The following is an 8,808-nucleotide window of genomic DNA, read 5'->3' on the forward strand; positions in this document are numbered from 1 at the left end:
GCATTGATGTGCCATCCTGGATGAGCTGCACTACCTGAGCCACTTGTGTGGGTTGTAGACTCCGTCTCATGCTACCACTAGAGTGAAAGCACCGCCAGCATTCAAAAGTGACCGTAACATCAGCCAGGAAGCATAGGAACTGAGAAGTTCTGCAGAACCACCACCTGCAGAACCACTCCTTTATTGGGGGTGTCTTGCTAATTGCCTATAATTTCCACCTGTTGTCTATTCCATTTGCACAAAAGCATGTGACATTTATTGTCAATCAATGTTGCTTCCTAAGTGGACAGTTTGATTTCACAGAAGTGTGATTGACTTGGCGTTACATTGTGTTGTTTAAGTGTTCCCTTTATTTTTTTGAGCAGTGTATAACAATGTATGCATATATCACAGTTTCAGTTTGAGGAATATACTGTAACTGTTGACATGTACTGTTTGTCTACAGTTACTGTATATGATCACACTTTTTCTTCATCCCAAACAGAACCCTATTCCCTATATAGTGCACTACTTTTGACCAGAGCCCAATGCACCCTGGCCAAAAGTAGTGCACTAAATAGGGAGCCATTTGGGACATAAACCATTTCAACTACTCTGATCCGGTAATCTGTGACAGGTCATGCCCACTTTCTCTCTCTCTCTCTCTCACACACACACACACACACACACACACACACACACACACAAACACCTGTCCCAAAGCAACAGACACAACAGCTGCTCCGCCCCTGACGGTCGAGCAGCACACAACCATCTTTGTGTGTTAGCAAACTGCTGACCACTCAATACACACACTTTGCACACATACCGTCAGCTGAGCAGTTAAAGGCCGCAGAGGGGTGTGTTAGTGTAAGGCTTTAACATGCTTGAGCATGGCACGGACCACAGCTTTCATTCCACACAAAAGACAGATGGCTAAATCACACACTACAGGTCATCAATTCATTTGACTTGGGTTTAAAATCCCTGGCAAGCATGAAAGATTAAGGAACAGTGAACTGGGCTGTGCGGTTGCAACCAAGTAGGTTCTGTCCATCACTGGGCGCAAACCAGTTACGTTCTGCGCAACAATACTTTGATTCCATATCAGCTATTATGCACAGATCTAGAATCAGCTTCCCCTCCCCCAATCCTAACCTTAACCATTAGTGGGGGGAAATACAAAACTGACCCAAGATCAGCAACTTCACTCTACACCGCATCAGCTAAACTGTCATAAACCAATAACCCACTTAATTTTCAGCAAGCATTTAGTATACAGAGGAGAGGGGATGATTTCCATACCGTACACATTTATTCCACAAATATTACAAAGACACATATAATGACAAGGTTATAGTCAAGATCATTGTTGGGCGGTAGGGGGAGGAGTCTGTTCAGGGGCAGAGGGCGGGGTCAATGTATCTGAAACGGCTTCAATGGCTGATCCTGTGGGCACCTCAACCTGCGGAGAGGGAGAGCCAATAGGATTAAATCGGCAGTTCAATAATTAAGTATGAATCTTAAAAGTGATATTTCACTTTTTAAAGGATCACTTTACTCAAACATATTCTAGAATTTTGTTCATTAGTCAACTGTTGATATGGACCCAAACAATTGTGCACGTCAGCAGTAAAGATTTGAGATACTGTAGAAACCTTTCAGTAAAAATCTAAAAGTGAGATCAGGATGGGTTTTAACTCATTTTGACTTACCTAGGTGGTGTTGTTTTATCCAAACCACTCAAAATAATGTGGAGCGATGTGAAGGGGGAAGCGTAACCTGGTTCTCAGAACATTTGTAATGCACCGCTAGCTGGTACGAACAATTTCCACTGGCATTGCGACATGCTCCAGAGATTCTGGACATTGTTGAATAGCCAGCTAACAAACTTAAAAACAGTTCAGATGAAATTACAACATCTTAGGTATGTCGCATACAAGCTCCAACTTCAAAAAAGTGAACTTGGTCTTTAAATTGTGAAGAGTAATATTTTCTTACCAGGTTCTCTGCCCTGCTCCTCAGTTTCCTCCACACAGTGTGGTGGGCCTAAGGAAAGAGAACAGGATAAATAAATGAATGACTCACTCAGTGACACTCATTCACTCAGTGACAATCGAACACATTCAAAGATGCTTCATACATTGACAGAACATGTCCTGCAGATTTGTACACATATGTACCTGTAGCTGGAGGGGCAGTGAGAGCCCCTGGGCCCGGCGGTGGAGACCCCACTCGCCCTCTCCTAGAGGGTGGATGGCGGTGACCTCATACTGAGCGCACAGCCCTGTCCTGGCCACCAAGGGGCCCCCACTCAACAGAACATGGTCCCCACACCTAAGAGACAGACAGATAGGAGGTGAGACAAGTGTGTGTGTGTGTGTGTCATGTGTATGAGAACACAGTGAAGATGAGTGTGTATTCAATAAGGATGTCAATAGTGTGTCTGAGTGAGTTCTACCGCGGAACAGTTCCTGTAGCTCACCTGTAGAGCATCACTGTGCCTTTAGGACTTTGTGCTGACTTCTCCTCCACTTCCTCCTGCTTACACCTGCAAACACAGACACAGACACAGGCACAGCTAGAACACTGGAAGAGTCCTCTGACAGAGGGTACTGATGGCCAAATTCAATATCTTTGCATTATTTCGGTTTGTCTTGTATATTTTATCCCCCCAAAATGATACAATTGAACAACAGAGGGTATAGAAATAAAGTACCTGCTGTGAGAGAAGACCTCCAGGGCCACAGGGGACGCCACCTCCAGAGGCTCCCAGGGCAGGTCCCGATGGATCAGAGAGCGCAGGGACTCCTGGGACACACACACACACACACTCAGGTCATTTCACTTTGCTTAACACGCATGCACAGTGGGGTCCGAAATTATTGACAACCTTGATAAAGAGGTAGGTGTCAAACTTATTTTTTTTGACACCCCTAAAGATTCTTATGAATAAAGTAGTCAGAGTTAAGTAATTGGTCCCATTTTCCAAGCACGCAATGACTACATCAAGCTTGTGACTCTACAAACTTGTTGGATGCATTTGCAGTTCGTTTTGGTTGTGTTTCAGATTATTTTGTTCCCAATAGAAATTAATGGTAAATAATACATTTTGCCATTTTGGAGTCACTCTTTTTATAAATGAGAATAGAATATGTTTTTAAACACTTCTACAATAATGTAATGGCTACCATGATGATGGATATTCCTGAATGAATCGTGAATATTGATGATTGAGAGGATCAAAGATCATACCCCCAAGACATTCTAACCTCCTCTGTTACTGGCAATGGTGAGAGGTTAGCATGTGCTGGGGATATGATTTTATGACCGTTTAACTTTCTCACTCATCATTATTCATGATTCATTCAAGATTATCCGTAATGATGGTAGCATTCAACATTAATGTAGAAGTGTTTAGAAACATTCTATTCTTATTTATAATAAATATGACTCCAAAGTTACATAATACATTATTTACCATTCATTTCTAAATGGACCAAAAATAATCTGAAACACAACCAAAACAAACTGCAAATGCATCCAACAAGTTCGTAGAGTCACAAGCTTGATGTAGCCATTGCTTGCTAGGAATATGTGATCAAATACTAAACTTGACTACTTTATTTATACAAATCTTTAGGAGGTGTCAATTTTAAGCCCTACCTTTTTAAGAAACAAAATCTCTCTGGGCAATTGTATTAGTTTCTTTTAGCATACAATATAGCTCAGTATTTGAATTATTTATTTTCTACAGTCATTATTCGGGCTCCTGAGTGGCGCAGGGCTGTCATGACTTCCGCCGAAGTTGGTCCCTCTCCTTGTTCGGGCGGCGTTCGTCGGTCGATGTCGCCGACCTTCTAGCCATCGCCGATACACTTTTCATTTTCCATTGGTTTTGTCTTGTCTTCCATCACACCTGGTTCCAATTCCATCAATTACATGTTGTGTATTTAACCCTCTGTTTCCCCCCATGTCCTTGTCCGTAATTGTTTGTTGTAGTGCTTGTGCACTGTATGCTGGTATCTACCGGGTTTTGTTTGACCCATTTATTGTATTATTCTGTTAACGGTGGTTTATGGTTATTAAACACAAACGTTGTAAATCAGTTTCCGCTCTCCTGCGCCTGACTTCTCTGCCGCCAGAAGCATCACATTACAAAGGCACTGCATCTCAGTGCAAGACTCGTCACTACAGTCCCTGGTTCGAATCCAGGTTGTATCACATCCGGCCATGATTTGGAGTCCTATAGGGCGGACACAATTGGCGCAGGGTGGTCCGAGTTTAGCCATCATTGTAAATAAGAATTTGTTCTGAACTGAACTTCCCTTTTTTTTTTTTTTTTTACAAATTATTGCTCTTAATCAAGGGTGTCAATCATTTTGGACTCCCCTGTATGCACACGAACACAACAGAGAATAACAAGCGTATGCACACACCAGAGATTAAGACAGATATTTACACACACACACCAGAATATAAAACACACACTGACCTCTGAAGGGTTCCAAGCATCTAACTGAGGATCCAGAACTACATCACAACAGAATGCTCCTGAAGTTACTGCAGAGAGAGATTACATACATTGTAAGTGTTATATACACTGTGTACACAAAACATTAGGAACACCCTCCTAATATTGAGTTGCACCCCCCTTTGCCCTCAGAACCGCCTCAATTCGTCAGGGCATGGACTCTACAAGGTGTCAAAAGTGTTCCACACGGATGCTGGCCCATGTTGACTCTAATGCTTTCCACAGCTGTGTCAAGTTGATAGGATATCCTTTGGGTGGTGGACCATTCTTGATACACATTGGAAACAGTTGAGCGTGAAAAACCCAGCAGCTTTGCAGTTCGTCACACCCCGTTTTAAATATTTTGTCTTGCCATTCACCCTCTAAATGGCACACGTACACAATCCATGTCTCAATTATCTCAAAGCTTAAAAACCCGTCTTTAACCTGCCTCCTCCCCTTCAGCTACATGGATTGAAGTGGATTTAACAGGTGACATCAATAAGGGATCATAGCGTTCACCTGGATTCACCTGGTCAGTCTATGTCATGGAGAGAGCAGGTGTTAATCATGTTTTGAACACTCAGTGTACATTGTATATAACTTACAAGTAATACATAGTGTAACCATCATCCATGTACATTTTGTTGTTTATTGATAAGCATTTTCTTTTTATAATCATTTTCTTTAATTACATTTATCGACCGAAGACTACGCAATACAACAACAGTAGTATACATGATTATATTTACTATTATTACTACTGAAATGAACTGTATTTCATTATCCTTATTGCATTGTACAGTATTTACTGAAATGCTGTACCACTATACTGCTTTCGCAATATCCACAAATTGTATTTCATGCCAATAAAACAATCTGAATTTGAAAGAGACAGCGAGAGAGAGAGAGAGAGAGCGCGAAAGAGCAAAAAGCTAGCGATAGAATGAGTGAGTGAGCGTAAGTAAAAGCTGGTTATATACAGTGTATTCGGAAAGTATTCAGACCTCTTAACTTTTTCAAAATGTTGTTACGTTACAGCCTTATTCTAAAATGGATTAAATAGTCCCCCCCCCCCCCCCCTCAAATCTGCACACAATATCCCATAATGACAAAGAAAAAACAGCTTTTCATACATTTTTGGAAATGTATGTTAAAAAAAATAAAAAAATGAAATATTCAGACCCTTTATTCAGTACTTTGTTGCAGCACCTTTGGTGCTTCTTGGGTATGACCCTACCAGCTTGGCAGCCCTGTATTTGGGGAGTTTCTCACATTCTTCTCTGCAGATACTCTCAAGCTTTGTCAGATTGGATGGGGAGCATCGCTACACTGAAATTTGCAGGTCTTTTCAGAGATGTTCGATCAGGTTCAAGTCCGGGCTCTGGTTGGGCCACTAAAGGACATTCAGAGACTTGTCCCGAAGCCACTCCTGCGTTCTCTTGGCTGTGTGCTTCGGGTCACTGTCCTGTTGGATGGTGAACCTTCACCCCAGTCTGAGGTCCTGAGCGCTCTGGAGCAGGTTTTCATCAAGGTTCTTTGCACTTTGCTCCATTCATCTTTCCCTCTATCCTGACTAGTCTTCCAGTCCCTGCCGCTGAAAAACATCCCCACAACATGATGCTGCCACCACCATGCTTCACAGGAGGCATGGTGCCAGGTTTCCTCCAGATGTGACGCATTCAGTCTTGGTTTCAATTTTGGTTTAATCAGACTAGAGAATCTTGTTAATCATGGCCTGAGAGTCCTTTAGGTGCCTTTTGGCAAACTCCAAGTGGCTGTCATGTGCCTTTTACTGAGGAGTGGCTTCTGGCCACTCTAACATAAAGGCCTGATTAGTGGAGAGCTGCAGAGATGGTTGTCCTTCTGGAAGGTTCTCTCATCTCCACAGAAGCATTACAAGCATTTCCCTACACCCGCAATAACATCTGCTAAACATGTGTATGTGACAAAATGTGATTTGATTTTTGAACTCTGATGCGCTGTCAGAGTGACCATCAGGTTCTTGATCACCGCCCTGACCAAGGCCCTTCTCCCCCAATTGCTCAGTTTAGCCAGGCGGCCAGCTATAGGAAGAGTCTTGGTGGTTCCAAACTTCTTCCATTTAAGAATGATGGAGGCCACTGTGTTCTTGGGGACCTTCAATACTGCAAACCTTTTTTGGTACCCTTCCCCAGATCTGTGCCTCGACACAATCCTGTCTCTGAGATTTACGGACAATTCCGTCAACCTCATGGCTTGGTTCTTGCTCTGACATGCACTGTCAACTGTGGGACCTTAGACAGGAGCTTTTTGGTACCCTTTCCCAAATCATGTCCAATCAATTGAATTTACCACAGGTGGACTCCAATCAAGTTGGAGAAACATCTGAAGGATGATCAATGGAAACAGGATGTACCTGAGCCCAATTAGGAGTCTCATAGGAAGGGGTCAGAATATTTATGTAAATAAGTTATTTCTGTTTTTTCGCTTTGTCATTATGGGGTATTGTGTATAGATTATTCTAATCAATTTTAGAATAAAGCTGTAACATTACAAAATGTGTAACTAGTCAAGGTGTCTGAATACTTTCCCGAATGCACTGTCTATTGTTGAGTAGAAACACAAGAAACACCCCAATCCCCATAGGATTCAGTTCCAATCTGTTAACTAGATGCCAGTCATTTCTTGATGTTTTTTCATGAAAATGGTAGGGAAAACATGGGTATGAGTGTTTCCTGGCATTTACCTAGCACCTCGGGGACTCTGAGCAGCTCCACAGAGAACTCCTCTTTAAAGAAATCCTGAAGGACCTGGCACAGGTGGGCTGCACACGACCGCCAGTATGCCTAAGGAGGGAGAGGCCACACACACACAAACCATCAGCCAATCACCACAGTCACAGAGATTGAAGAATTAAAGTATACATGGGAAAATATTGTACAATCCAGGTATGCAAAGCTCTTAGAGACTTACCCTTAAAGACTAGTGATGCACCGATATAACATTTTTGGCCGATACAATATCTGACATTTTCCTTGCCAAAAAAAACGATACCAATATAAAAACAATTTTGCTCTCTTTTAAGCATTCTATTACAGTTAAATAGTGAACACACACACATGGACAAAGCAGTCTAAGGCACTGAATCTCAGTGCAAGAGGCGTCACTACAGTCCCTGGTTCGAATCCAAGCTGTATCACATCCGGCCGTGATTGGGAGTCCCATAGGGCGGCGCACAATTGGCCCAGTGTCGTCCGGGTTTGGCCCTCATTGTAAATAAGAATTTGTTCTTAACTGACTTGCCTAGTTAAATAAAGGTTACACACACACACACACCACACTGACAAAAAAGTTATTTTTTTGGCATTTACGTATGTCCCCATTACCAGTAAAACATAATCAAAACCTATTTCTTTCACTTACTTGCTGTGCTGTTTCGTTGTTCATTGTCAACCAGGATTTCTATGGAACGCCTTTAGGGTCTTTGCTATGGAACGCCGTTAGGGGCTTTGCGTGTCAAAAAATATACACGTCAAACATAACACTGTTTGACGTGTCAAATAAGCTTGTTGACCAATCAGGACATGAATATGACTGCACGTCACATAATAATTTAACGCATTCATTCATTTTTTATGTAGTTATTACACAATCACTCGTATTTCATATGTCACAACGATTCATCGATATGTATGCTATGATGCTGGTAAAGTTGTCTCGCACACCTAAAGTGCTGGCCATAAAAAAATCTAGCTAGCTCATGGATGCAAACAATGTTCTTCCCTAAAAACATAGCGAAACGACAATCTGTTTCAGTAGCTATAGTTAGCTAGCTAACTATACAGCTAGGTGTCATCAAAAAATAACCCTAATTTATAAGACAGTTCTTATTTGATTAATGGTGGTCGGACCCATCTATGTGAAGCTGGGCACAATAAGGATTAGCCACAATAGTAGACTTTACAATTTGCCTTCAAAATAAAAGTATGGCATAATTCTACCATTTGTATTCATTTACATCACTGTCAATGAAATACTTTTATTTTGAAAGCAAACCGCAAATTCCACTATTGGCCAAATCCTTATTGTTGCTACATTCACAACACATAACCCGGTCCGGTCAAGCCGCACTAGCCAGATGACGCTAGCTGGCTGCTTATAATGTTATGTTGGGCAACAGGGTTAAGTAGCTGGCTAGCTATTTATTTCATGAACTGAAGTTCAATTTCAATAGGCAAACAACAATACTTACTCACAATGATTCCTAAATCATTGCTAAGAATAAATGAAAATGACTGCAGTTTCTACTGGTCATTGTTTTCAGGCTGGTTGTA

At 41.8% G+C, this 8,808-nt stretch overlaps 1 pseudogene; it reads right to left on the reverse strand.

The window, feature by feature from the left end:
- Window positions 1-342: 342 nt before the first annotated feature.
- The window catches only part of LOC106574366 (39S ribosomal protein L39, mitochondrial-like), a 14,486-nt pseudogene continuing 6,020 nt past the window's right edge, over window positions 343-8,808 (reverse strand).

This window comes from Salmo salar, chromosome ssa16 (genome assembly GCF_905237065.1).
Source record: "Salmo salar chromosome ssa16, Ssal_v3.1, whole genome shotgun sequence".
Classification (NCBI taxonomy): domain Eukaryota; kingdom Metazoa; phylum Chordata; class Actinopteri; order Salmoniformes; family Salmonidae; genus Salmo; species Salmo salar.